The sequence below is a fragment of the Ambystoma mexicanum genome, chromosome 4q (genome assembly GCF_040938575.1).
Source record: "Ambystoma mexicanum isolate Mex_15411 chromosome 4q, UKY_AmexF1_1, whole genome shotgun sequence".
NCBI lineage: Eukaryota > Metazoa > Chordata > Amphibia > Caudata > Ambystomatidae > Ambystoma > Ambystoma mexicanum.
Window position 1 is genome coordinate 1,007,108,341 of NC_090928.1, and position 27,928 is coordinate 1,007,136,268.

General features: G+C 44.0%; 1 protein-coding gene across 1 annotated transcript in view; it reads right to left on the reverse strand.

Annotated features, from left to right (window-relative positions):
- USH2A (usherin) overlaps positions 1 to 27,928 on the reverse strand; it is a 4,817,015-nt gene that overhangs the window by 1,556,988 nt on the left and 3,232,099 nt on the right. The window lies entirely within an intron of this gene.

The window sequence follows — 27,928 nt, forward strand, 5'->3', positions numbered from 1 at the left end:
CTGTAAAGTGACTAAAAGTTGAAAAGGAAGAATGGCCTATGGGAAGAACAGAACCAAGGTAAATGCTATGTCCAGCCTTGCTCTTGGCCACCACACATACTACTGTATAAGAACATATCCATGTTTGTGTGTTATGTGCAGGTACACCTGTACAACAATCCCTCTGGCTTTATCTTGCTAGGTCTATCCCAGTCCCTAACTATTACTGTCAAAGACAACAGCTGTAGCGTTAATGTAAGCATGGGATATGTATTTGCCAGACACTCTGCCTCATTAAGTGTTTCCCAATCATTTCACATAAATCTCCAAAATGAGCACGACATTTTTTACCATTACCACCAATCAGTCCCATATGCTTACGGTAGTATTACTGTGAAAACAAAGTTAAAATATCGAGGCTGAGTACCCCAAAAGGAAATACACTGAACACGGGTTACAAAGGAACATACAAAGATCTTTAATTTATACTGAACAGTTACAAAGGACAAAAACAATCAGATAGCTATCGGCCCTCAGTACAACACAACGAACACCAGCGTGGTTTGGTGTGCTCAGTGAGTTGGTTGTACATTAGAATAGTCCCACTGTATATACGTTTGCGAACATGATGTCCAACCCTACTGCGGGTTAATATTCCTCTAATACATTACTGATCTAGGGTTCATGCCGAGTTCATACATCTATATGCATAAGGTTTTGCCTTTAATACGTTCGCCAAAAAGTCTACACGGTAACAGTGTTTTTTGGGATTTCTCATAGAGTCTTCTCAAACATTAATACAATGTAGTTAAACAAGTGTTCTCAGTTCAGTATTTGGATACATTGTTCTTAACATATGCTCGTGGATTAGTTTCATTGGCACAAGTAATCCTTTACACACAGGTCAACGAAGGACAAGGTCTCAGTTCACGACCCCAACAAGTGGCCTGCAGGAAAGTTACATATTAACGGTACGCAGAGGTCAAGATGGCCATGTTGTATTTCGGAATGACATCGTCCACCATTTTAACTCACAGGGTGACTTTACAGAGTGAACCTAAAATGGCGGATTGACCCAAAATGGCGGCTTACATTGATTCTAAGGTCAGGAACTTGCAACATGGATTTCTTCGTAAGTGATTATAAGCAGCTTGGCATAGGCCACTATACATATATTCATTGCAATAGGAGGCAGGATATAATTTCCCGTTTGACAAACCCTCCTTTTGGCCTATGCCAAGTGCTAGACTACTTCTGATCTCCTTGCAAACAACTCCATGCATCATCATCCTGAATCGCTGTCAGAAATATCTATTGTCATCAGATCATTAGATAAAATTTCTTTTCACACATATTCCTTGGAGTTTTTATCTGGTGCATACGCTTTATGTCCTATCGTACCTATCGCTTGTACGCAATATCCCCCTAGCATGGAACATATACTAGGTAAAACACTGGATACAACAACAAAGGAACAACATAATTCCCAAAATGATCAGTAAGACCGAAAGTACGTTCCAACCCCAAGATCGCAAGAAGTCCCAGAACCAAGCGCCAAGATCCCAGTTTCACACGGGAACATGCACTTCTGAACTAAGGACGTGCAGATTCTGTATTGCTTTGGAATCTGGCACGAAAACACAGCAAGCGGACCCCACTAATTTACACACTCCACCACGTTCAGCCAGAATGACATCTAATGCCATCCAGTTCTGGAGCGCTACTAGTCTTATCGCTTCCTGTTCTAATATCATATTATAGAGTATGTCTGTGGTCCGGTTGATGGTTCTCTCCAGTACTCTCGCTAGTCTTCTGATATCTTCGGAATTAGCTATCTGCCCCCAAAGTGGCACAAATGATTTTGCTACATCTCCCAAGAACTGTGCTGGAGTGTCACCATTCTCATCCCACCGTTGACATGCCTTTGAAACCTCTACAGTACTAGCTATGAACATCCCAGGTAACAGGATCCCTAAATAACAGGTTCCCTGGCAATCCCTGGATAACCATGGAAATGCTACATTAACGCAAACAAAGTAGACAGGTTCGCCTACATACAAAGGTCTGTCTTCCCCAGTCAAATTTGCAACGTTGGCACAACCTTTAAAATTTCCCATTGACTGAGTACCATTCCTCTGTATGCAGAAAGAAACTGAATCGGGGCTATGGTTAACAGTATAAGAAGGAGGCATGGCATCCTTATTGCCTATCGGAGCCATCTTAAAGGAAATCAAAGATTGAAAGGGACGAGACAGTCTATCAGAAGGCCTAATAGAAGCAACGTTGAGCTTACTCCTATTTGCGAAAAGCAAGCATCCCAGGGGAGTCAGAACACGTTTCTCAAAATTATTTAAATTAGTGCCACCAAAGTTCCCCGAGATGCTATCCTTCCATTGGCTAAAGAACAGTGCTCTAAGAGAAGCATAACAATCAGTTGTCAAAGGTAAAGGATGAATATACCAACCTAACCCCTTATCCCCATGTTGCGGTAAATGAGAACAGACCCAACAGTTGGACCTATTAAAAATGGCATGCGTAGCATTCATGATAAGTAACAGAGTAATGTTATGGTACCTTTGTCTATGCTGGGAGTCCCTAGGGGACAGAGTATGCAAATGTACGAAGGGAGTAGGAACAGTGGGTACATTTTCAGTCGGTAACAAGAACTCTAAAGGATGAGTTTCCTCGAGGTACCATAGACCTAAGAAAGTGACTATTATAAAACCAAATATTATTATAAAAACACAGCAATACGTTTTCGGGGCCCAAGTGCTTTGTCCATCATCCCGGCTGGTCACACGATCATTTACAAGTCCCATATGAGCGGGAGCGCTGGCAGGCATTGTAGTCTTCAAACAGAAACCCCCAATGTTCGTTGCTCGAGACCTCCCGGCCGCGCGACTTCTTAGTCCTTCCACAACCCTAGCCAAAAGAATCCCCTTTCTCAAATTTGGGCAAAAACAAGCCCTCGATGATTCTTTTCCTTCTTCAAATGCACAGCCGAACCGTGCCGTAAGGCTATCAGATGCACAGCAAAACTGTGCCGTAAGTCTCTTTCCTTGGACACAGATTGTACCTCGCTTTTCCCGGCGCTGATTGATCCAGAAACAATGTATCGTCACTTCCCGTTGGAAGCAACATATCAAGAGCAAGTGAAGATGCAGAATTCGAAACTACAGTTTCCGGAAGCAAAACTTTTGGAGAGTGTGGAGACAGAATGACGGGTTCCCCAAGCCTCACGGGCTCAGAAAGATTCTCCGATGCACTCTCAATGCTACTTACTGCTTTGGGATCGTTGGTTGCAGTGGTAGCGAGGGGTTCTGTTTCTTCTGTATCGTGTGGCACTGGGTGAGGAAGGCTCTTGACATGCGTTGCGTGGATCCAATTTTTTCTGCCTGATACCTGCACCTCCGTTTGTGTGACCAACAGGACCTGGAATGGGCCCTGCCAATGAGGTGCAAGGCAGGAAGAACGCTCAAATGCCTTGATGAGCACCCAGTCCTCAGGCCGTATGCTGTGGCCCGGGCCCTAGTATCGCATAGGTAAAGCATCTCGCACCTGATAAATCAAATACAAGTTTTTAGTCAACTGGCTGTATTAATCTGAAAGTAGTACATTTTCAACATTTTTCAAGGATCTACATTTAGGAAAGTTCCAGATATTGTCAGCTCTCCCCATTACCATCTCAAATGGAGAGAGCCCATTCTTAGTTTGAGGGGTTGTACGCATGGCTAATAACATGATCGGTAAGGCGTCCATCCATTTTAATTTAGTGCCGGCACACATCTTAGCGAGCTTGTTCTTGATGATACCATTGTGTCTTTCTACTAGTCCGGCGCTCTGAGCGTGTCTGGCTGAATGGAACCGTTTGTCGATCTGTAATGCCGCATATATCTGTAGAATTACAGCAGCGACAAAATGTGGGCCATTGTCCGACCAGATGACTCTTGGTAGCCCGAACCGAGGAAAATACTCCTTTAACATGGTTTTCGCAGTAGTCATGGCTGTAGCATCTTTGACAGGGAAAGCCTCGACCCATTTACTAAAAGCACAGATAAGCACATATGACAACTAATACACAATTCATATTGTTGCGCCGTTCCATTTCTATAAAATCGAAGTGAATGACTTCGAAGGGGACAGAAGGTGGCCCAAAACTTCCCCTTGGAGTTTATGTCCCCTTTCCCACATTGTGTTGTAGGCAAATCATACAGTCCTGAACTGGGCAATTTTAAAAATGTTGTCATTTGCCCAAGCTTTCTCTAACATTTTCGTAACTTTCTGGGCACATATATGCGTAGGACCATGGGCCATAATGACCATCATCATCACATAAGTGTCAGGAAGTAGCCATTTTCCTTCAACTATGTCCACCCAACACCCATCATCATCGAGTTTCCCCAAGCCTTCAGCCCACCTCTTGGATTCTTCTAACATGGCATCGGCTTGAATATCCCATACAGACCCAACACCCTCATCCATTGCATAGGCATTTACAGTCTCCCTTGAAACATACATCTCCGTAAAGAGATCAGTGGCAGTTTGTCTAAGCTATCTGATCAGCGAAAGCATTCCCTTTTCCTATATCATCTGTAATCTTTCGATGTGCTGCAAATTGTACGACAGCTAACTGAGTAGGGAGCACAAGCACTGAGAGCAGTTGTACTATTAGGTAGCCATGTTGGATCTTTGTGCCATGCAAACTTAAGAACCCTCTCTCTGACCAAAGTCTCCCAAAGTTGTGAACCACCCCAAAGGCATATTGACTATCAGTATATATGTTTACTGTAAGCCCTTTGGAAAGTTCACAAGCTCGGGTCAATGCTATAATCTCTGCGGCCTGGCGGAGTTATGCGTGATTCTCTTGGTTTCCACGACCGTCCTCAATATGGTGATTGCATAAGCACCCGTGGATGTACCATCCGGAAGTTTGAAGCAAGAGCCATCACAAAACAGCTCTCCTTGCAGATTGTTCAAAGGAGTGTCTTTTAAATCAATTCTACCCTTTGTCTCTTGTTCGGTAGTATACAGTCATGTGACTCTTCGTCGCCGCAAGCAGTATCTTGCGGGAAAGGTAGGAGTTCAGCCTGATTAAGAACACAACACCTCTTAATTTGGATGTGAGGAGCAAACAAGATCAATTCATATCTCGTCAATCGTGCGGAAGTGAGGTGTTGTGTTTGGGTTCAGTTCAGTAGAACATCTACAGAGTGAGGCACCATCAGGGTTAGATCCCGGCCTAGGACCATTCCCTCACAGATGCAGCAGCCACAGACGCAGCAGAGCAGCGACAGCTCGCAAACATCTTGGCAAAGTGCATGCTACAGGATCAAGGGTGGAAGAAAAGTAACCGCACGGCCTATTCTTCCCTCCATGTTCCTGCTTTAATACAGCCAAGGCACATCCATCACATTCATGCACAAACAACACAAAGGCCTTTTCATAGTTTGGTGTGCCCAAAACTGGTGCCGAGCATAATGCAGTCTTGAGCAAATCAAATGATTGCTGGTGCTCCGTGTTCCACGGCAATGGCGAAGAAATGCCCTTCTTTGTCAAAGCCAACATCGGTTTAATCACTAGTGAGAAGTTTGGGATCCACAACCTACAGTAAGAAGCCATACCTATCAAGGCTCTAACTTCCTTCTGTGTATTTGGGACAGACATGCCAGAAATGTGTTTTATTCTTTCAGGTGTCAATCTTCTTCCCTCCTTTGACAGGAGATAGCCTAAATAGGTGACCTCCTGGCAACAATATTGAAACTTTTTAAGAGAAGCTTTGTGACCATGTTTAGCTAGATGAATAAGCAACAACACAGTGCCCTCTTTACAGGCGCTCTCAGAGTCAGCAGCTAAAAGCAAATCATCAACATACTGAAGCAATGTACAAGTAGAGGGCAATTCAAGGGTATCAAGCTGTTCTTTCAAAGTCCTACTGTAGATGCTAGGACTCTCTGTGTAACCTTGAGGTGCACGAGTAAATGTGAACGAGCGTCCCCCTAAGGTGAACGCGAAAAAGTATCTACTGTCCTTGTGTATAGGAATACTAAAGAAAGCATTCTTTAGATCTACAACACTAGGGTAAGTAGCTGTATCTGGAATCATGGTTAGTATTGTCGTCACATCAGGCACAATTGGAAATTGTGGAGCGACGACTTTATCAATGGCACGTAAATCAATTATAAAACGGAATGGAATTGCAATATCGCCTTTTTTGTACACGGGTAAAATCGGACTATTGCACAAACTACCTGAAATTTCCTCAATCACCGCGCGATGCAGAAAATTGGAAACAATGCACTTCAAAGCTCGCTCGCCCTCAACTGAAATCTTATACTGTGGAATGCGTGGCAGCTCAATTCCATGTTTCAAGACTATCTTAACAGGCTCAATCTGTAAAACACTGACATCATTGTCGTCATTTGCCCATAAGCACTCTGGTACATCAATGAATTCTGGCAGCAAAGGTCTGGTTAAGAATTGAGAGACAGAACGTTGCTGTGGTGAAATCGTCAAATGCACTCCGTCAGAAGAACAATGAATTACCGCATTTAATTCTTTCAACATATTCAACCCCAGCAAATTCTCTCCACAATTCGAAGTCAACAGAAATGGACAGTGGTCCGTAAAGGGACCCAAAGAGATAGGTACTGGCAAAGAAACTGGACAGACAACTGGTGTGCCAGAAAACCCTACAGTAACATTAGTTTGCCCTGACAGTGGAATGTTTGGAACCCGAGAATGACCAATGGAACACTTCTGTGCTCCAGTATCTATCAAAAACTGATGTTTCCTATTTCCCACCACCATTTCAACATAGGGACCTTTCTGATTGACGGGAATAGGTGTAGGTTCCAAACCCTGCTTCGGGCAATCCTAAGGAAACAGAATGTCATCAGAAGGAAGTTCTTCAGATAGATATGCAGCAGAAGGATGATCGAATATCTTTCTAGTATCCACACTCGGAGTCTGATTATCCTGTGAAAAACGTTGCTGAGGATCCTGTGCAAACTGACCTCTACCAGGGCCCCCTACACCCTGGCGACCTCTGGATCGTCTACCCATATTACCAAATGTGTTATTCGACCTTTGTCAAAGAACGGGGCATTGTGCGCGCCAATGACCCTCTTGTTGACAATTAGCACACTGGTTAATGTTCACAGGACCCAAGGGCACATTCCTTTGTGGAACATACTGACCTCTAATCTGCACACTACCCCCTCTGGGGCCTCTAACAATTTGCTGTAATAATACTTTTAGTTTTTAAATCACCTTTTCGCTTCTCAACTCTATCTTTTTCATTGTTGACACGGTTCTCGTAGTACTGAGCCATGTGCAGTACTTCTGATTGGGACTTCGCCTGCCAAGCGCTCTCAGAAGACATAATTTGTGACTGGAATTCAGGCAGCAATCCACGCACAAATTTGTCCACAAATAATCTTTTCCCAGACTCTGTGCCTAAGTCTTGTCCAGTGAAATCTGAGAATACCTGTTCGAACCGATTAGAGAACTCGGTAGCACCCTTAGACTTCCCTTGGACACAGGCCGTAAGCTTGTCCCAGATCGTCCTTTTTTCGGGAATTATAGTTTTCAATTTTGCAATGATTCTATCAGGCAAAGTTAGTATAACTTGGGACGGTATTTCACCAGCTGGCCTTTCTCCATCGAGTCTAGTTATGTTAGCCCATGTATCTCCCAACCCTGGTACTTCGTCTATAGTCCTAACTTGTTTCCACAAATCTACGGGCAGGAGTACAGGAAATAACAAATCAATATCACCTAGGGTGAATACTGAGGACTGCAAGACAGACTTTATTTCTTTAGAGAATCCTGTTGAATTTTTCCTAATATCAGGAATAGATTGTCTAATAGTATTCACTTCCTGTCTTGAGAACGGGACGTGAACAAACTGTGATACACAATGTGCAGGAATGTTCACAGCAACTATACCCGCCGCAGAATTGCCCGCAATCTCAACCTTCGGGACAAATATCGGAGGAACCTCTCTCATAGGCAACTAAGAAGTAGGCAACTCCGAACTCTTACTAAGCAGCAGAGCTAAGTCGAGCGCTAAAGCAGTCGAAGAGGTATCAAGTGAAAAAGCTCTCTTATAAATACTCAATAACTCTATGGGACAACCAATCCTTCACTTCACACAATCATCCTGTAGGTACTCTAGCATTACCTGTATCACTTTCCTCTCATATACCTCAACTGGAGTTATTGACATATCTGAAATCCATCTACGCGCATCTTTCGTACAAATTTGTGCTTCCTCAGATATCGATTTTTGACAAGGAAGGAACCGTTTCTGTACATACATACTTTCCCCATCGTCATCCTCATACTTTCCAACTCCTTTCAATACTAAAATAACCTCTCGACATGCTCATTTACTTTCTCCACAGTGTCTCTGGAAAACGCTAAAGTGTTTAGATCCCTTAACCCTTGCGGGAGATCTGTATTATTTAATTTGCCACACATTACACATAAATGAACCCCTAAACCTTCAATGAAAACATTTTTCTCAGGAAAATTGTCCATATTAGAAAGTGTGGCAAAAACGTTAGTTTGATCATCTCTCTCCATACAATGCTTAGCCCAAGCAATCAATTCATGTTTCTTTCCTGGAGATACGGTATTACGAGTGACAACCCTTGACCCCATATCCTGATCGACTATAAGCGGCACGAGACTACTTGGAAGAGGGGGATCAGGCAAATTCAATGGAGGTACTGTTACTGGTGTAATAGGAAGAGGTGGAGGAACAGGTGGAAGAACAACTTGAGGAAAAGGAACGTTAGGAGGAGCAGGAACAACAGGCAGAGCAGGAATAGCAGGAATAACAGCAGGAAGAGGCACAACAGCAGGAAGAGGAACATACAGAGGTGGCGCAATGGCACCAGGCCTTCGCTAATTTAACAATTCGTCAATGAATTCATCAGAAACATGGAAATCTTAAGAAGGATATATTTTCTGAATACCAAGTGAGAAAGCCCTATCCATATTCCTAGCTGACTCAGACTGTTTATCCTGGTCATACAACAATGCTTTTTCGGCGTTTGTCTTATAATGGCGCACATGTTTTTCCCTACTTTTAAGTTGCTGTAACGCTTCTTTTTTTCCAATTCTGCAAAACATGGAATGCTGCAGGTCTAGCCTTTTTCTTTAATAGAATTGACTCTAAATACTCAATACGAGGGATTTCAAAACTACCACTGATTGGCCACTGAAGTTCGGAGGCATGTCTGGTTTGTCTGTGCCAAATATCATTAAACACTATACTTACAATGCCATGCTTACAGTACATAGTACACGCCGGCGACCCCTCCAGTGGTGCTAGACAGCTAAATTCCAAAGATTGTCTATCACTGCGGAATAACGCCCTGAAGCAGGTAGACAATTTCCCAGGCATATCAAAGTATTGGTGTTACCTGGTCAATAATTGTGTCTGAAGATACAATACGCCAAAATCAAATTATCAGGATATTTAAGAATCGGGTCACGACTCACCTGATCAATCCTAAGGAGGTTCGATCGGATTACAAAGAATCTTACCTAACTAATCTTGCTTTGTGTTTAGTGATTTCGGCAAATCTGCCCGCCTCGATAAGTGGACCCTCGTCAAGATGCCATCTCGGACCACATGCAAATCGGCCAGGGATCGGGTCATGCAGCGCCGCTAAGGTGTCGCGTCTCATTCAGAAGGGGCCCCCTTCAGCGTCCGATCCCGGTCCGATAGCGCGTGTCACCTTCGACAATCCGGCATCAATCTTGAGGGTCCCTATTCGGACGCCAACTGTGAAAGCAAAGTTAAAATATCGAGGCTGAGTACCCCAAAAGGAAATACACCGAATAAGGAAAGGGTCTACCCATTGTAGAGTTCGATGTTCCTGGAAAAGTGTGGTATGAGGTTGCCATGGATATTTTAGGGCCTGTGGAAAAGTATGTTTTGGTACTAGTGGATTTGTTCTCATGGTGGTCTGAATTTAAGATTGTAAGAGATATATGCGGTGAGAGCATGGTTGAATTCATTCAGGACATTTTTGCTAGGGAAGGTATTCTGACGGACAATGGTACACAATTCACAGGTGGATGCTTTGTGGAGTACTTGAAGGAGTGTGGGGTGAAGCATAAGAAGTCTGCGTTGTATCATCCAGAAGGGAATGGTATGGTGGAAAGGATGAATAAATGTGTGATGGATGCTATTTGCAAGGCTCGAGCATGCAGAATGGACAAAAAGGTAGCTGTCCAGGAGAGATTATATGTATTGCGCATGTCGCCTCACTCCGCAATGGGTGTGAGTTAATTTGAACTTATGAGAGTCTGTAAGTCGAATACTAAGGTGAGCCCGCCTTGGCTGGAAAGAGAGAGAGAATCGGATTGTGTGGTGGATGAAGTGAGGAGGAGTTTAAAGGAAAAGAAAGAGAAGTGGTGCGAGACAATATCAGACAGGAAAAGAATTAATTGAGAGTGGAGTGAAGTGATTGGGTGAGACTAAAGAATGGAGTGATTAAGAGGAAGGGGGACTTACTATACTCTTATTCTGTATGTGTGGTGGCCTTGCTCAAGGGTGCGGGACGAGTGAGTTGTGGGCAAGTATGGAACAAGGGTAGGATTGTGGTGGTGCGAAGAGGATGTGTTGTGTAAACCAAAGGAGATGTGTTATGATGGTTCTTACTTGGTAAGGAGTGTGCTGCTGGCAACACTCCATATGGAATGCTAAATATAGAATGTGTCATATGTTTTAGGTTCTAGGCACAACAGTTTGTGGAGAGTGGGTAAGGGGAAAGCTGTGCTGGGGTCTGTTCCTGAATGACCTTAATAAATAAGATATAAACCTACCTACTTGCCTGTTGTTTATACATCTTAACAGTAATGAATAAACTCTAGTTTTAAAACATTTAGCAACATAAAGTGTAAAAATGGTGCTGGTAATAATGTTGCCAAAAAAGCTAATTTAAAATCAATTAAGAGTACAATGCAGTAACCCTAACAATGACCCAGACCTCTAATGAAAATGTTACAATCAACCTAACTCCATTCCTAAACCTTAACTCTTATTCTACCCTGAACCCTTACCGAACACTAACCATTGAGCACGCTGAAACATTTTATTTGCATTTCACTGAATACAAAACACCAAATAAATGGAAAATAAACAGTGAACCTAACTCCAACCCCATCATCAGTTCGCCACAAATTACATAGCCCTTGCCCTAACCCAAACCCCTGCTCTAATTGTATATTTAGCCTTAACCTAACCACAACTCTAACACCTACCCTAATGCTTACTCTATCTACCCTAATTACTAGGTTGCTCTTAAGACCTATCCTATAACATCACCACCTGCCCTATCCAACCACCCTATCCCTTTCTTTAACAAATACCCAGTCATTGCTCTATGAGCCCTAGCCTTATCATAAGCCCTACACAAACACTTAACATGGAACATAACCTATCCTAACCACTAACCAAACTCCAGCATCACGATCCCTCCCACAACCATGCTGACCCTAACCAACATCTTTAGTCTTAGCCCAACCCCTATCCTTATCCAAAACCAGGCAAACACAAGCCCACTAAACCATCTTTGACCCTAAGAATTACCCTAGCAGCACTGCATTTTGGCTAATTTCCAGGTGCTTTTTTATAAATATGGGTGAAGACAGTGACCTCCATCTTCCATATGGCTGGCTTGAAGGACCTAGGTGAAGCTGAGCTTGGTGCCAGAAAACCTGCAGACCATGGTAAGCAAAGGTTCAACCTGCTGAAAGGTACATAACCCATACATAATGGAAAGCCACATACTGCTGCAACCACTGCACAAGCACAATCTCCACCATCAATCCAGCAGCCCCAGCAATGAGTGTTCAACAAATTGACATGCAGTTCATAAATTATGTTATCAAATGTCCAAAAGCAATATTGCACATGGTTTGTGTGACAAATCGAGGGATTCCATCACTTCTCCCCAGGGGGAGCATTTCCTTGTGAGACTAGGAAAGTGAGCCCGATAAACGATATTCCCCCTAGTGGTGGAGACAAGTTGGACCTCACAGGGAGAGACTCCCCTCTTGGGAATAAGGACTCACTTACCGATGAGAAATTCCTGTGCATTACCCTCAAACACTGAATCCAACCCTATCAATTGACACACAACCAGACTCTTCTTACATATTTTCTTGTAAAGTAATGACCGAGGAAAAGTATCTGCCTGGTACTGTGAAGAGTAAGAATATAGGAGTGATAAAGAATGACTGACTTTCAGTCTCTCAGATAAAGAAACTTACAGGAGTAATGCAGAGTATAGATCCAACACAAAGGAAGGACTTGAAAAGATGGGGAAGCAAAAGTGGGAGGAACAAGAGAATGTCAGAACGATACCCAGGAATTACAAACCAGTCGGAGGTATGTAACTGATGTAACTGATGACTTGGGGAGAATTCGTCTTCACCTGGCTACAGGTGGCGTGAGAGAAGAAGTGCCTGAATTGGCAAACCAACCAGAGGAAGTTGGTCCCACAGTTGTTCGTCCCAGGAGGGGCAGCGACGAAAGGGTGACGAGAAGCCCCAATCCAAAGCTGCTTGACCTAAAGCACACTGAAGACAGACATGTGAATGTCTGTTTACAGAAGAAGGAAACCAAAGCAAAGGAAAAGGAATTGTGTGGTGGCATGAGAGGACCGATAAACCAATACCATATACTTGCTGATACCATGAACAGACACTGAGGTGTGTCCAACAAAGTCAAGCGCACAGACCGAAGAGCCGTCCTGACCAAAGGCGGAAGAGAGCAAGAAGCCGACCCGGTGACACAGCCCCATTACAAACAAAGTAGAGGGGGAAGCGGGAGACCCGGGGAGAGTGGCACTATTATTAAGCCAAGGCACATGTTTATGCCTAAAGAAAACAAATATAATGATTGGGGCCATCCTCGTAGTCCCAGTGAAAGAGATGAGTATAAGAAATGGAATAAGTACAATTCCTTAAGAACGAACATAACGATTACGCCAGACAGCCTACTCGGCAAAAGTATAAGAAGAGTTAAGATCACTCACAGACTCCTCATACTCATTCCAGTGACTGTGTATACAATAAGAAGAGTGAGAATCACAAAGGGATTCAGCCTACTCGTCCCATTAACTGTGAATACTGGGTGAAGAATGAAAATAGCACGGGGACTCAGCATGCTCGTCACATTGACTGTGAATACTTGGTAAAGAGTGTAAATCACAAGAGGTCACTGTCGACTCATCCCAGTGAATGTGAATACTTGGTGAAAAGGGAGAACCAAAAAGGGAGTCAGTATACTCGCCCTAGGGAGTGTGAATATATTAAGAAGGGTGAGAATCATAAGGAGATTCAACCTGATTATCCTAGGGAATGGAAACGTATGCAAGTCACTGTGAGTGGAGTGGGACAGGTATGCCCACATTGTATGCAATTGGCCAATCTTCGCTCAACATCTCTGTCAAAACCCTGCCACCAGTATTCGCTCCTCAAAATTCCTATTGTCCTTGTCACACCAACATGTCCACTGTGGGCTAAATCAACAATTGTATTCCTAATATTCTCAGGAATACCAGCACGTTCCCACTGAAAATGACATCATCAACCACACTTAATTCTTCACGCACCTTCCAGTACGCTTTCTCACTTTGCCGTCCAGCCCAAACTGCTAGGTCACATCCTTTCTGCACGAGACCACAAGAATCCCCAGAAATATTTCAGCCTCATTGGGCATCATCAGTGAGGAGTAGTGTGGGTTTCTAGGCCATGCAGGCTCGGGACCCACGTCTGGGCATACCTGTCCCACTCTGGTTGACTAAAGCAAAACAAAAGGTGATGGCTGGAAGGTTTTGAATTAATCATAACCTCTCACGCAGTTCCATGCAACCCTCTAAACCATTGTTCTTTAGCCTGCCAATCCCTTACAGAAAAGGGAAAGACCCTATGCAAATCAGGCTTGGTCCCACCCCAAAAGGGGAAGTCCAGCCCAAACTGCATGTTCACATCCTTTCTGCACGAGACCACAAGCATCCCCAGACATGTTTCAGCCTCATTGGTCATCATCAGTGAGGAGTTGCTTGGGTCTCAAAGCCCAGCAGGCTCGGGGCCCACGTCTTGGCATACCTGTCCCACTCGCAGTGACTAAAGCAAAACAAAGGTGATGTCTGGAAGAATTTGGATGAATCAAAACCTCTGGCACAGCTCGGAGCAACCCCACAAACCATAGTTCTTTAGCCAAGCCATTACAGAAAGGGCAAAGTTCATATGCAAATCAGGCTTGGTCCCACCACAAATGGGGCAGTACAAGCCAAACTGCTTGGTCACATCCCTTTGGCATGAGACCACAAGCATCCCCAAATCTATTTTTGCCTTGTTGGGCCTCATCAGTGAGGAGTAGCTTGGGTCTGTAGGCCCAGCAGTCTTGGGACCCACGTCTGGGCATACCCATCCCACTCAGGGTGACTAAAGCAAAACAAAAGGTGATGGCCGGAATGTTTTGAATTAATCATTAACCTCTGGCGCAGCTCTGGACAACCCTCCAAACCATTGTTCTTTAGCCTGCCAAGCCAATACAGAAAGGGGAAAGACCCTATGCAAATCAGCCTTTGTCCCACCCCAAAAGGGGCACTCCAGCCCAAACTGCTAGGTCACATCCCTTCTGCATGAGACCACTAATATCCCAGACATGTTTTGGCCACATTAGGATTCATCCGTGACAAGTAGCTTGCGTTTCTAGGCCAAGCAGGGTAGGCACTCACCTCTGGACATACCCGTCCCACTCGGGGTGACTAATACAAAACGGTGATGGCTGGACGATTTTCAATTAATCATAACCTATGGCGCAGCTCCAGGCAACCTTCCAAACCATTGTTCTTCAGTCTGCCAAGCCATGACAGAAAGGGGAAAGACCATATGCAAATCAGGCTTGGTCTCACCCCAAAAGGGGAAGTCCAGCCTGCACTGCATGGTTCTATGCCCTTCTGCACGAGACCACAAGCATCCCCAGACATGTTTTGGTCACATTGGTCATCATCAGTGATGAGTTGCTTGGGTCTCTAGGCCCAGCAGGCTCAGGACCTACTTCTGGGCATAACCGTCCCACTCAGATTGACTAAAGAAACACAAAAGGTGATGGCTGGAAGAATTTGAATTAATCAAAACCTCTGGCGCAGCTCTGGGCAACACTCCAAACCATTGATCTTTAGCAAAGCCATTACAGAAAGGGTAAAGACCACATGCAGATTAGGATTGTCCCACCCCAAAAAGGGCAGTCCAGCCCAATCTACTAGGTCACATCCCTTCTGCATGAGACCACAGGCATCCCCAGACATATTACGGCCTCACTGGGCATCATCAGTGAGAGTAGCATGGGTCTCTAGGCCCAGCAGGCTCGGGACCCACATCTGGGCATACCCGTCCAGCCTACTCAGCCCAGTGATTGGCAAAAGTATAATAAGAGTGAAGATCACTCAGGGACTCCTCATACTTGTCCCTTTGATTGGAAAATGTAAAAGCAGAGTTAAGATCTCTCAGGGACTCCTCATACTTGTCTCAATGACCGTGAATACAATAACAAGTGTGAGAATCACAAAGGGACTGAGCCTACGTGTCCCAGTGACTGGGAATACTTGGTGAAGAGTGAAAATCACAAAAGGACACTGCCTACTGTTGAGAAGGAAATTAACATTTCCCACCCCCCTAGGCGCTCTAGAGTGAGGTGAGTCCCATAGATAAACGTGTGATGTACCAGGGGGGAGAGGGCTGTGCTAAGGAACCCTTGAACACAATACTGCATGAATTGTAGATGTATAGAATTAGTGCGCGCATATATAAAGAGACACCATTTTGTAGTTATGGTAGACACACTCAGTCCTGCATGGCCACATGGTAAACATAGGCTTAATTGAGAAACCTGAACAGGCCCAAGCGCTGATGTTAGAAGGATCTGCGCTGCTAATTCCCATAGAAGCTTCCCTTTGTTTCTTAACTGTTGCAATTACTTGTTATCATGAAAAAAAATGCACCCTGCAATGCCACGAGACAGCACCAGGCTCCTCGCTTCACACATTCATCACAGCCAAGTCACCAGCAGGCCTCCAACCCCCACCCTGCCCACCAAGAGCAATGGCACCCACAACTGACCCAGCTCAAGACCCCTGAATTACACAATACTAGGTAACCTCAGACCACCAACCAAAAAAACTGTGGTCATGAAAGCTCTGAACGAACATGACCATTTCACCAAATCCCATAATTACACACTTTGAAGTATGGGGTGCAGGGAGGAATACATTACAGTCCAAAGCGAGGGTGGAAGCCTTGGGTGCTTAGAGTGCGATTTTAAATGAGCAAAGAATGTGTGGGCCATCATAATCATGTACCTCCCGTTGCGCCAGTCACCGAGTTTCCCAGGTGCATGCCATAATGATAGAGTAGCATTATCTTGCAATAGTAACTCTGTAAAAGCAACTAATGAAGAGCATGACCTTCAGTCCCTGGAGAGATGAGTCCAGCTGATCTCACGTGATGGAAGACGACAGACGAGACTGGAACCAATTGTAGCCTGGCATTCCCTATAGAGCAGGCCCATGCATAGGGTCTCACCAACCAGCCACGCGGGTTACTACTGTAAAATGATGATGATGTGTTGCCTTATTAGCTTCTGCTTGTACTCATTTTCAGCAGAACTCTCTTGAGCAGCAAAGTTCTTTGCTTGCACCCTTATTTTTGTGTGATTAAACCTTGCTATCCTTGCAAGAAATCTCTTTTTTCCCTAGCAGGTTGTATTTTTTCTGGCGCGAGCATAGAAGGGAGTGGCTTCACTACTTGTTCCAGTGAATGTGAAAAATGTGTGAAAATCCTCTTGCTGCTGCCACCCATGGTACCATCAACTGAACCTCTGGCACAAACCACCAGCACCATCTCCACCATAGACATGAGTGACACAGATGGGCACACCACTTCAATGGGAAAAGCCCCTACTGGATAGCAAGTGGCTGTTGACATTACCACCACTGCTGCCACAGCAACTTTCCCCTTGGCACAGCCTGCATCTGTCACTGTCACCATTGCAAGTGCACCTGTCACAGTCAGTGTCAGAATTAGCCTATCAAACTCTCCTCTTCCTATCATGTCCCCTTTCCCCAACACTCCCTCACTCATAGCCAGTCATTTTGCCTGCTGTGTCATTGTGAAAAGGAGTCAGACACTGGCATTGATGGCAATGGCACACCTGTGTGTATAGTACACACATCAGTGAGGGAGCAGAGCCCCAACACATCATCCCCGGTACCTCAGATCACACTGACCATGATATGGGTATGGCTCAATGCAATGGAGCAGCAACAGGAATGTATGAAGAGAAAAGTCGAGGAACAACTGGGACATTCTCAGGCCATGTGGGATGCCGTGCAGGGGGCATTGAGGCTGGTGACCAGTGCAATGGAAAGGAAGAGCAAGTGCATGAGTGATGGCAAAGCTGCTATCACCCTGGTTGGGTTAAGGGTGCGGGAGCTGACTGAGGCCATGTCAGACAGTAACGAGTCTGTCCTGAGGGCCATTACCCTCTCACTACTCCAGCTCAATCCTTGTAATCCCCACTGAGGGTTCCATACCCAGCACCCCGGTACAGAGAACACAGAGATTACTGTCTCGCTCTCACCGCCTGCGCCAGCCATAGCAACAGCAGGCACATGTAGACATGGACATGTCAATGTCATTCTGTTTGGGGATGAGGGTGGTCTGGGGAATTGGTGCTGGGGATGGGGGTGGTGGGAGGACATTGGTGCTGGTGATGAGGGTGGTAGTAGGGCATTGCTTTTGAGGATAAGGGTGGTGGGAGCGCATTGGTGCTTGTGATAGGGTGTGCATATCTTTAATAAATCCCTTTGGTCTAAAGGCAATGGATCCAGTGATCATTTCATTACAGTGATAGAAGTGAATACAGTGCAGTTTAATAGTAAAGTGAAAGGTGCATATGTGCAGTTTCAAAAATAGTTGTCCATTAGGTCTGGCAGGCAATGCGTCCTTCTCTCAGTTCCTCATGCTTATTGTGAGGTGCCCTGTTGTGACCTGCATCTTTACCATCATCTGGGTTAGGGGGTGCAATGACCTCATCTGCAGGCATGGGTACATGCTGCTGTAGGCACATGTTCAGCATTGTGCAAGTGCCAACAATGTGTCCTACTTTTGCTGGCCTGGACATTTGTGCCTCACCTGTCTGATGTAGGCACCTGAACCTTCCCCTTAGCAGTCCAAATGTGTGTTCAATGCATGTTCTGGTCCTCTCCTGTGCTTCATTATAGGTTGCCTCCTGCAGTGTACTATGTTCTGTCATCAACCACAATACAGAGGATATCCTGAGTCACCTACAACAAGTAGATAGGACAGTGTTGAACATAACTCCTTGTCTTCTAAATGCTTCTTTCAATCACTATTGTGCTGGTGGTTTGTGCATGCTCAGATGTGTTTTTTGGGTGACACTCTATACTTCACTGGAGGTGGGGTGAATTTGCTCTGTATGGCAACAAGCAGGAGTCTTCAGTGTGTCCTACATCATTGTTCATGTGTTGCTGTCTCTTTAGCATTACCCATGAAGGAGATACAATGGCAATGGCCTGGGGTTAGGGAATTTAGTGGCCTATCCCCGAGTAGTGGCTGGGAAATGCTTGCTAGATCTGACAGGGGAATTGATTGTTGCCAGGAATCATCTGCCTGGTCATGCATTCTAGGGTTGCCAACAGAGTATTCTCAGGTGACTGTGGCCAGTGGTAGATGAGTGATGGGTGATGGGTCATGGGCTATTCAATGCTCTAGGTATAGGGATTATGGGGCCTGCAGTTTCCTCACATGTGTTCTCATGTTTGTCCCCATGTGTGCCTCTGTGTGATATCATTGTCAGATTTAGTACTTACCCAAAAGCCATGTATGCTGTTCTCTGTGTGTGTTCATGAATGCAGGGAGGGTGCTGTTCCTCAAGGCCATGACATCATGTGTGGAACCTGTAAATTGGGCGCACCAGTGGCTGATGAGATCTGCATCTCATGTCACCGGCATGTTCATGGAACAGTACTATTTCCAATTCCGGTATGCAGGCTCCGCTGCCCGGGGGATACCAATGCCACAAGTGTGCAGTAAAGTGCTGCTATGACATTAGGGAAATGGGCAATGGCGTAGAAACCTGTCTTTACTGCGTGTGCCTGGGTGGTGGACAGAGAGATGTGCTGATGGGGATGCCTCATGAGCACATCCAACACTTGTTCCAGCACTTTGGAGAATGTTGGCTGGGACATGACATGCAGCGTTCTGACAGCTGGAATGTGCCTGTGTCACAGAAGTGTTTTGGGGCGAACACCAAATACAGCAGGGGTGGGATGACCGTTCTGATGGTGATGGTGCTCTGTAGACAACCTGTTTGAGGGTCAGCATGTCTTCAATAGTGTGCCATTCCAAGCAATACAGTGTTATGATATTTAATACATAGAATGTTGCTGTGTACGTAGTTCCACATTGCATAACCTGTATATAGTTCTGTTGCCTCAGTAACATCTTGATGTAACGTTCTAGAATGTCAATAGGAACCATACATGAAGATGTCCGTTTGATGAAGGTTAGCCTCCTGGGGGCCTCGCCAAATAAACCTACAATTTACACATATGAAAGTGTATATTGACTTATTGTACCATAATAAGCACTTCGTAGCATACAGTGAGACTAATCGTTCATCAGTCAGTGTCCTTCGGGATGGATGACACATGGTACGGCCAGCCTCCACAACACACGTCTACTCTCTCTTTGTGGTGCTTGTATACTTCCCTGGTGTGGCCTTGCATACCACTGGAGCTCAATTAACATTAGAAGGTTGTGGATGCCGTAGTTCATGTGTGGTTGTGGCTGCATGTTGCTTGATAAATGTGTTTGGGGAAGGTGCTGGCCTTAAATACACTATTGGTGGCAATTATTGGCGCCTGTGCATTTATTTCTATCACTTGGATACTTTTACCTCTACCTTTTATGTGACGGTAACCTCACTGTGCTTTTGGCAGAATTACCTCCTATTTTTGGTGGTATTTCAGTGGTATTTTCATGTGTAATGAGGCCGAATTACCATTTTGGTTTAAGGCAGTAATTCCTCCAGCGGATTTACTGTTGGGCTAATTCAGACGGCTTTTGGCAGTAATTCAACTTGCAGTATTTCTGCCAGAAGAATTAGCCCATTGCCTAATTCGGCAGAGTAGTAAAAGTGGTGGTGGTGGATTTACTGTCACTGGTACCAGTTACCGCCAAGCTCAGAAGGAGGCCCAATCTTTTTTTTGTATGGCTTTATTTAATGTAAGTCTTTGATACACATTGACAAATGCCGAATTTCCTGCTCATTTTTAAATAAGTTGTAGCATGTTGCAGTTTCTCATGTAAGGCACTCTGATCCCCTCTGGGGTTTGGGCCACATTATTAAAATGACAAAAGTGGATAAATAAATAAATAAATAGCATACATTTTAGTGGGTTGAAAATTATATATGTCTTGAAAATAACAGTCCCCAAAGTGGCTGCTTTGGTGGAGCTATTGAAACCTGCTACAAAAAAGTGACATTTTGTGTAATTGTTGCAATGCTAATTTATTTATTTTTTCATGTATAAAGTGTGCTATGCCCAAGGGCATCGATGCCCTATTACAACCAGTTATTCACTTGGAATGTCATAAGAGTCAATACATTAGGCAGTCCCAGGCTCAGGTTTATGCAAACAACTTCATTTTCAGGGCTTTCCCGAAGGCACATTAAGATTGTTCAGCTCTCAAGGCAGTCAGAAGTGAGTTTCATTGTTTCGCTGAAATCGTGGGGAAGCTAGAGCCTCTCGTTTTTATCTGTTTAAATCTCGGCTGGACAAGCCGGTTTGCATAGGCCGATCTCATGGGCCAGGTGGAATGTGCTTCAACAATTCTCTCTGTAAGGTAAGGGGAAGCAACGTTGGCAAGGCATATGTGCATGATCAACAAGGTCTTGAACATGATGCATCCTGCATCGGCAGCCAGTGCACATCTCTTCTTACAGCAGAGATGTGTTCCAGTTCAGGAATATTGAGAGCTGCTCGGAGGGCGTTATTCTGGATAACCTGCATCTTCTGGATTTTGTTCAATGAGGTGCTTGCAAAGAACGCATTAAAGTAGTCTAGCCTTGAGTCAATAACTGCATGGGCAATTGTCAGGCAGCTGTCCAGAGAAAAGAATGGTCTTGATGCATTGATCAGTTTTGTCATGTGGGGAGCATAGGAGGCAATGGCATTCACTTAGTGGAAAGCGAGAGCTTCGCATCAAGGGACACTCCCAATGTATTCACGGAGGAAGAGACTGGGATCAGAATGCTGTCAGTATTGAAAGAGGCATATTGGTCATTGAGCTTCTTGATCACCATTGATGGCCCTACCAGTAAGATCTCTGTCAAGCATGAGTGCTGAAAAGGCTCCAGCATTATATGCCCTAAAACACTGATGGATGATTCCTGGTCTCCATATGCACAGTTTCTAAATCCCTTTGTGGATGATGTCTATGGGTCCAAAAGAAATAACAATGATCTTTGCAACTGGGTTAAGTGTCTTCCATTTACCCAGGCTCCAATGTCCCTTTCCTCTCATGGCCGTTCACTCCTTACACTGAGCTTCTCTCTGTCGACTTCCTCTTCTTCCTGCTATCCTACCTGCTATTCCTCCCGGACCTCCTCTCTCTCCCTCACACTCGCTTCTCTGTCCCTCAGATATTCCTCTCTCTCTCGACTTCTTACCTTCACTATCAGATCTTATTCCCTAATATTTACTCTTCCCACTACTCTCCACTCGTACCATGACCACTATGCCCCACTATTCTCTAGTGATCCCACTACTCTCTCCTCCTCCTACTCTATTACCACTACATTCCCCTCCGACTCAATTGCACACAACTCTCCTACCACTACCCTTCACCCACACCTTCTCCCACTGTCTGCTTCCTTTTAGTCGTCCTTCTCAACCTCTCTTAATTGCTCTACCTCCACTCTCCCATATTCTCACTCAGCCTGCATGCACCCTCACACCCAAGTCCACTTTCTCTCAGCAACCAATACCTCACCTGGCACATGCTCTTTATACTTCTCCTGCACACTCTACTGCAACTTCCTTCCTCCGCCTGATCTTTCGGTTCTCCTTCTCCTCCCCTGACTTCACCGGAAACAACAAACAGTGACCTGGTCTCTCTACCCCTTCTCATCCTTCCCTTGTCTCCCCCATAAGCTCCCCCATCAGGTCATTTCTTTGGCCAACCACTGGCTTCCTTGTACCCAGGTGATGGTTTATAATCACATTTCATACACAGGTCCATCGGCTTTGGGAAATAGCGGCATCATAAAATCAAAATGATTTTCAGAGTTTATGGCTGGATAAACTGGAGCATCCGGAGTGGCAGTGGGATGTGTGTGGCATTCTTCTGCTGCTCCACTTACTGCTGCTTCTCTCTCTCTGATGAGCCGCCTGTTTGGGTCTCTGCCGCAGTGAATCTTGGTATGTGTATTTCTGTGTAAGACAAGAAAGAACAATGACGAGCAATGTGCGACACAGCTATGGAGCAAGAGGCAGTGGTGCTTGACATGGTTGGCAAAGCATATGTAGATGGGACAGAGACTGGGCCCTTCCAAACGTGCCCACCTCGTCTCTGAGGCAAAACTGATTCTGGGAAGCCCCATGTTAGGGCATCTAACCGAGGTTGAGAGGTGTCCCCACTGTCTTTTATGAGGGTTGTCTACCGAATCCTTTCGCAACATGCATGAACACCTGGCTGGGAAGAGCTGGGAAATAGATGACTACGCAGCCTATCATCATAGGTGTTTGGAATTCATTAATCCGATATTGATGCAGGCCTCACCAAGATACTGTTGCTCTTCCACTTGATGGAGTGACCACGTGTTGTCTTATTTCCAGTAAGCTTCTTATCCTACCGCCATAAAGAAGCAGGATGCACAACTCTTAATATTTCATAGCATTGCCCTGGCAAGATTTCGAATAGTCATGCAAGGTTTATTAGTCATTAGACGGGCCAGCATTTCACATAGTTACCCTCAGATTCATTCCAGATTTAGCATAGATCATGACCTGGCTAAGATTCACTGAAGAAGCAGTGTGAGCAGCAAAGCTAGATGTCTGGAGTATCTGGCAGAGGATTAAGACCAGATATGAATAAATCTAGAATCTAGACAAGTAAATCATAATTGAAAATATAGACACTTTCAGATGCTGTTGAACCTTTACTGTTTGTTTCAGCACTGGAGATTCCCTTGGGGATGTGTTATCAGACGTTGACATCACTTCACCACATGCCTTCAGCACAACACTGTGGACATGATCAAGTTAAACACAGTGAAGTGCGTTGCTTCAGGAACCAAGAGAACATTTCTGCATGGGCGTCACTTGTAATTTTAGCTGATGTCTAGCAAGAACGCATGTGCATGCTAATCTAATAACACTTAACACTAGATTTAATGTTTCTTGGTTCAAAAATAAAAATAACTTTTTCTTAGTATTCATTTATACTCAAACTTGAAATCAAAGAAAACTCCACACAACCCAGAAGATGATTCAGGTTGCACATGTATCCTAATGAGTTGCTATTGCGCCTGATATCTGCTGAGTAGCCTTCTTTTGAGAGTGGACCACTGTCATCTTCTAGCGACCACTACATGTACCATGCCTTCTATCCCTAGCTTCACTTCTCTCATTCTTAACCAACTTCTCTACAGCTGAATGTGATAGTCTGCATTCATTCAAACTTTCCAGGTACTTGTTCTTGGATGCATAAGTATGTCATCCACACCCCGAGGACCTCATGCTTTAGGATTTCCTCCATCTGGCAGGGATCATTGTATATTTCATTTAGAAAACGCGGCATGTATAAACCACATACACAAACGTTAAACACAAGACACAAACCCCACCCCCATTACACATCCTACACGTAGGAACACAAGCAATTCAAATTTAAACAGAAAAGAGATTGTAGGCTACCAAAAGGATGGATAATAAACTGAAAAGGTTATGGTAAGCAGGTGTGATGTCACGCAATTGTGTAAGACACCAGCGTTGGGTCAGTGGGAACACAGGTGGGAAGACATTTTCATAGATCAAGAGAGTAAATGGCAGAGGGGCAGAAGTGAGAGTGGAGGAGGGAGGCACAGGAGTAGTTTGGGGGAAGGAAAGCAATAGATAGAAACAGGTTTGTTAGTGAATAGAGTTGCTAGATAGGGACTGGAAAGGCCAGAATAGACTGGGGATCCAGTGAAGTGGAATATGTAGGATCAAGCTCTGAAAGATGAACGAGGGATTTAAGGCGGAAAGGATGAAAACTTTAAAGATAATACCTGAAATAACTATTTTTACTATTAATCTAGAGCACAGCATAAAATGAATTGTTCCTTGGAATGTGATAAGATGTGTTCTTATCACTCAAAGGGTGAGTTGGAGTTTTTTTTAATCATAGGCAGATAGATAGAACAACATTACTAAAGGTGACAGAAAACAAGGAGATAATATAACGTTTTTGCAGCAAGAAATGTAGGGAGAGGGTGGACTTCATGACAGCGCACAATAGATATCAATGAGTTTGCAATTTGGCATAATATTCAATTTCGCCTGATCGTGCTAGTTGGCCTGGAACTGCAATTCACCTGATTGAGTAGGTTGACCTAATTTTGCATCTTGCCTGACTGTACTAGCTGGCCGCAAACTGCATTTCGCCTGATTGAGTAGGGTAGCCTAATTTTGCATCTTGCCTGACTGTACTAGTCAGCCTCGAATTGCGTTTCACCTGATTCAGTAGGGTAGCCTAATTTTGCATCTTGCATGACTGTACTAGTCAGCCCAAAACGGCATTTCACCTGATTGAGTAGGGTAGCCTAATATTGCATTTCGCCTGATTGCGCAAGTTAGCCTAAAACTGCATTTTGCCTGAGTGAGTGGATTGCAGATAGAGCTGAGTTCATACTAGACCTAGAGATTACTGAGACACCAGACGCCTATTTGGTAGGCACAGGAATGCAATCAGGGAGTGGGAGGCTTCTTCCAACCCCACGAATACTCACACATATCTCCCACTACCCAGACTCTCGGCTCAGCACCTACAACACTAGAATGCATCTATCCTCCACAATCAATTAGGTCTAGCTTCACACATAATTATATACCACCTCACACACCACAACAGCCTTTAGAATGCAGCTATCCCCACAATAAGGTTGGCCTAGCTGCACACACAATCTCACATACTAGCACCACCTCCACTAGAATGCAGCTACCCCCCAAGACAGTTTGGCCTAGCTGCACACATACCACCTGTCTTCCACACCCTGCACAATACTTTCAGCATTAGAATGCAGCTAGCCAACATGAAAATGTGGTCTAGCTGCACATATACAGAGTGTACACACACATTATTTACTGCTCTATCTCCACTGACCTGGCCTCCGGTTCCTGAGGGTGTTCAATTTACAGCACATTGAGACCATGGTGAAAGGTGCTATACAAATGCCCATTAACATAACATAACATAACAATGTGGACAGCAGCAACAATGTTTAAGGAGAAGTGTCAAAGGTCACTCTGATGTGATGTGAAGAGTTAGGGACATGGCATAAAGAGAATAGTAGGGGTTCAGAGAAGCTAATGGGTAACAGCACAACGCCTCTTTTTGGTGGACTCAAATCTAGGGAGTTTGAGGAAATGTAGGTGTTCACTGAGAGGACCATTCGGAGATGGTGTTCGAAAGGAATTGAGAAAACGAGGAAAGGAGGAACATCAAATAAAGAGAAAGACAGATAAGTATATGGTTGAAATTATGTTAAAAAGAATAGGGCAATTGACAGTTCAGTACTGAATATTGTAAATAAGTTGATAAACATGTTTAAGAGAGGAGATTTGAGTGTGAATAGGATATGTGATGTGCAGGTGCAAAGGTGTGAGACACATATGGAGCTTTGCTCACAGCTTATCAACTGTTCTTGAAATGTTTATTACTTTCTGAAATCCCAAAACTATTTCTGGGTTTTGGAACTACCATTGCAATCGTTGCAGAATTATTTGCATTACTTTCACAATAGCTTGACTTTCTACTCGACTGATTTCCGTGCATCGAACACAGATCGGGTTTTACAAATGTGTATGTCACTTGGTGGACATTTGCAAAACTGCCTAGTACTTTTAATGAACTTGACCACTGAGCTGACTCTTAACAAGGTTTCACATCACAGTCTTTAACAGACATAAACATAAAGCATGCATTTATTTCAACAAGCTTTTCTCTACATTTCCCCTTCCTTATCCGCCCTGTCTACTGCGCTCCTCTTGACTTATTTTCACTTGATTTCTCTGTCTTTGTCCTTAAATCCTAGTGAGATCCTATTTTCCATTTAGGTTTTCACTACATTTCATCTTCCTTATCCCCTCACACTACTTCACTCTGCTTTTATTGTGTTTATTGTTTTCATGAAGCTTTTCACCATATTTCACAATTTCTTATCCTCTCATCCAAGTGCACTCTTCCTTTTGTTTTACTTATTTCACCAAACGTGTCACTACATTTCCCCTTCCTTATTTAGTATTTGTATTTACTTGAAGAAGATTTCAAGAACATGGTTGTCAATTTCTATCGGAAATGACAAACAATAACCCATTTACAGGTGGCAGCAGCATTCCCACGAAGGCTGCCTGAACAATAGCACAAAGATGAGATCAAGTGGTGAGCCAGTTTATGAAGGTGTAAAAAATTAGGACGTATACCAGGGACAAAACAACACAAATAGTAACAAAATGCATGCAAGAAAACAGGTGATTTACAAAGGCATCACAAACCTAAGGAGGAAAGTGCTTCAAACAAAAGAGGAGAACTCATTAAATATTCATATGGCTTCAGGCTTCCATTTCCCCTTTCCTACTATGATTTTCTTTTCTTTTTATTAAATAACCAAGCTTGTGACTACATTTCCCATTCCTTATCTTTCTGCTGTACTCTGCTCTTGCTTTCTCTAAATCTACACCAATCTTTCTACACCAATCTGTTGATTACATTTCTTTTTTATCTTCCCACTCTACTGCACGCTCTTTTTCTATTTTTATTTATTTTACCCAGCTCTTTGCTACATGTATCCCTTCTTATCCTTCACCCTACTGCAATATTTTCTTTTTTACCAACATTTTGACTGCATTTCCTCTTCCCTCTACATCCTAGCTACGGTGGTCTTATTTCCTATTTATGTTACCACACTTTTCACTGCCTTTTACATTTTCTATCCTCCCACGCAACTTCATTTTTTCTTTTCTTTTTTGTTTTTCACCAAGGTTTCCACTACATTGCCTCCTCCTTACTATCCCATTATACACTGCTCTGCTTTTCTATTATATTTATTTCAGCAACATTTGCCTTAAATGATCTCCACCCGAATGTGCCCTTCTTTTCTTTCTTTATTTCACCAAGAATTTCACATCTGCCCTTCTTTTTTCTCTCATTTCACTGTTCTCTTCTTTTGCTTTTCATTTATTTCACCAAGCCATGACCCAATTTCTCCATTCTTAGTTGCCCCCCTACTGTGCTCGTTTTAATTTATTTCAACAAGCTTTTGATGACCTTTTCCACTTCTAATCCTCCTATCATGCTGTCCTCATCTTTTCTATGTCCCCAAGGTGTTGACTGCATTGTCCATTCGCTGTCCTCCCATACTACTATGCTTTAAAAAAAAAAATATATATATATATATATAATTTAGGTCACCAAACTTTTGACTACATGTTTCCTTGCTTATCCTGCCCTCTTCTTTTTTTATGTTTATTTCACCACGTTTTTGATTTAATTTACCCTCCCCATCCTAATGTTCTTTTTTTTTAATTTGGAATCTTAACGTGATGGAAAATGTATTCTCTGCTTTTAATAG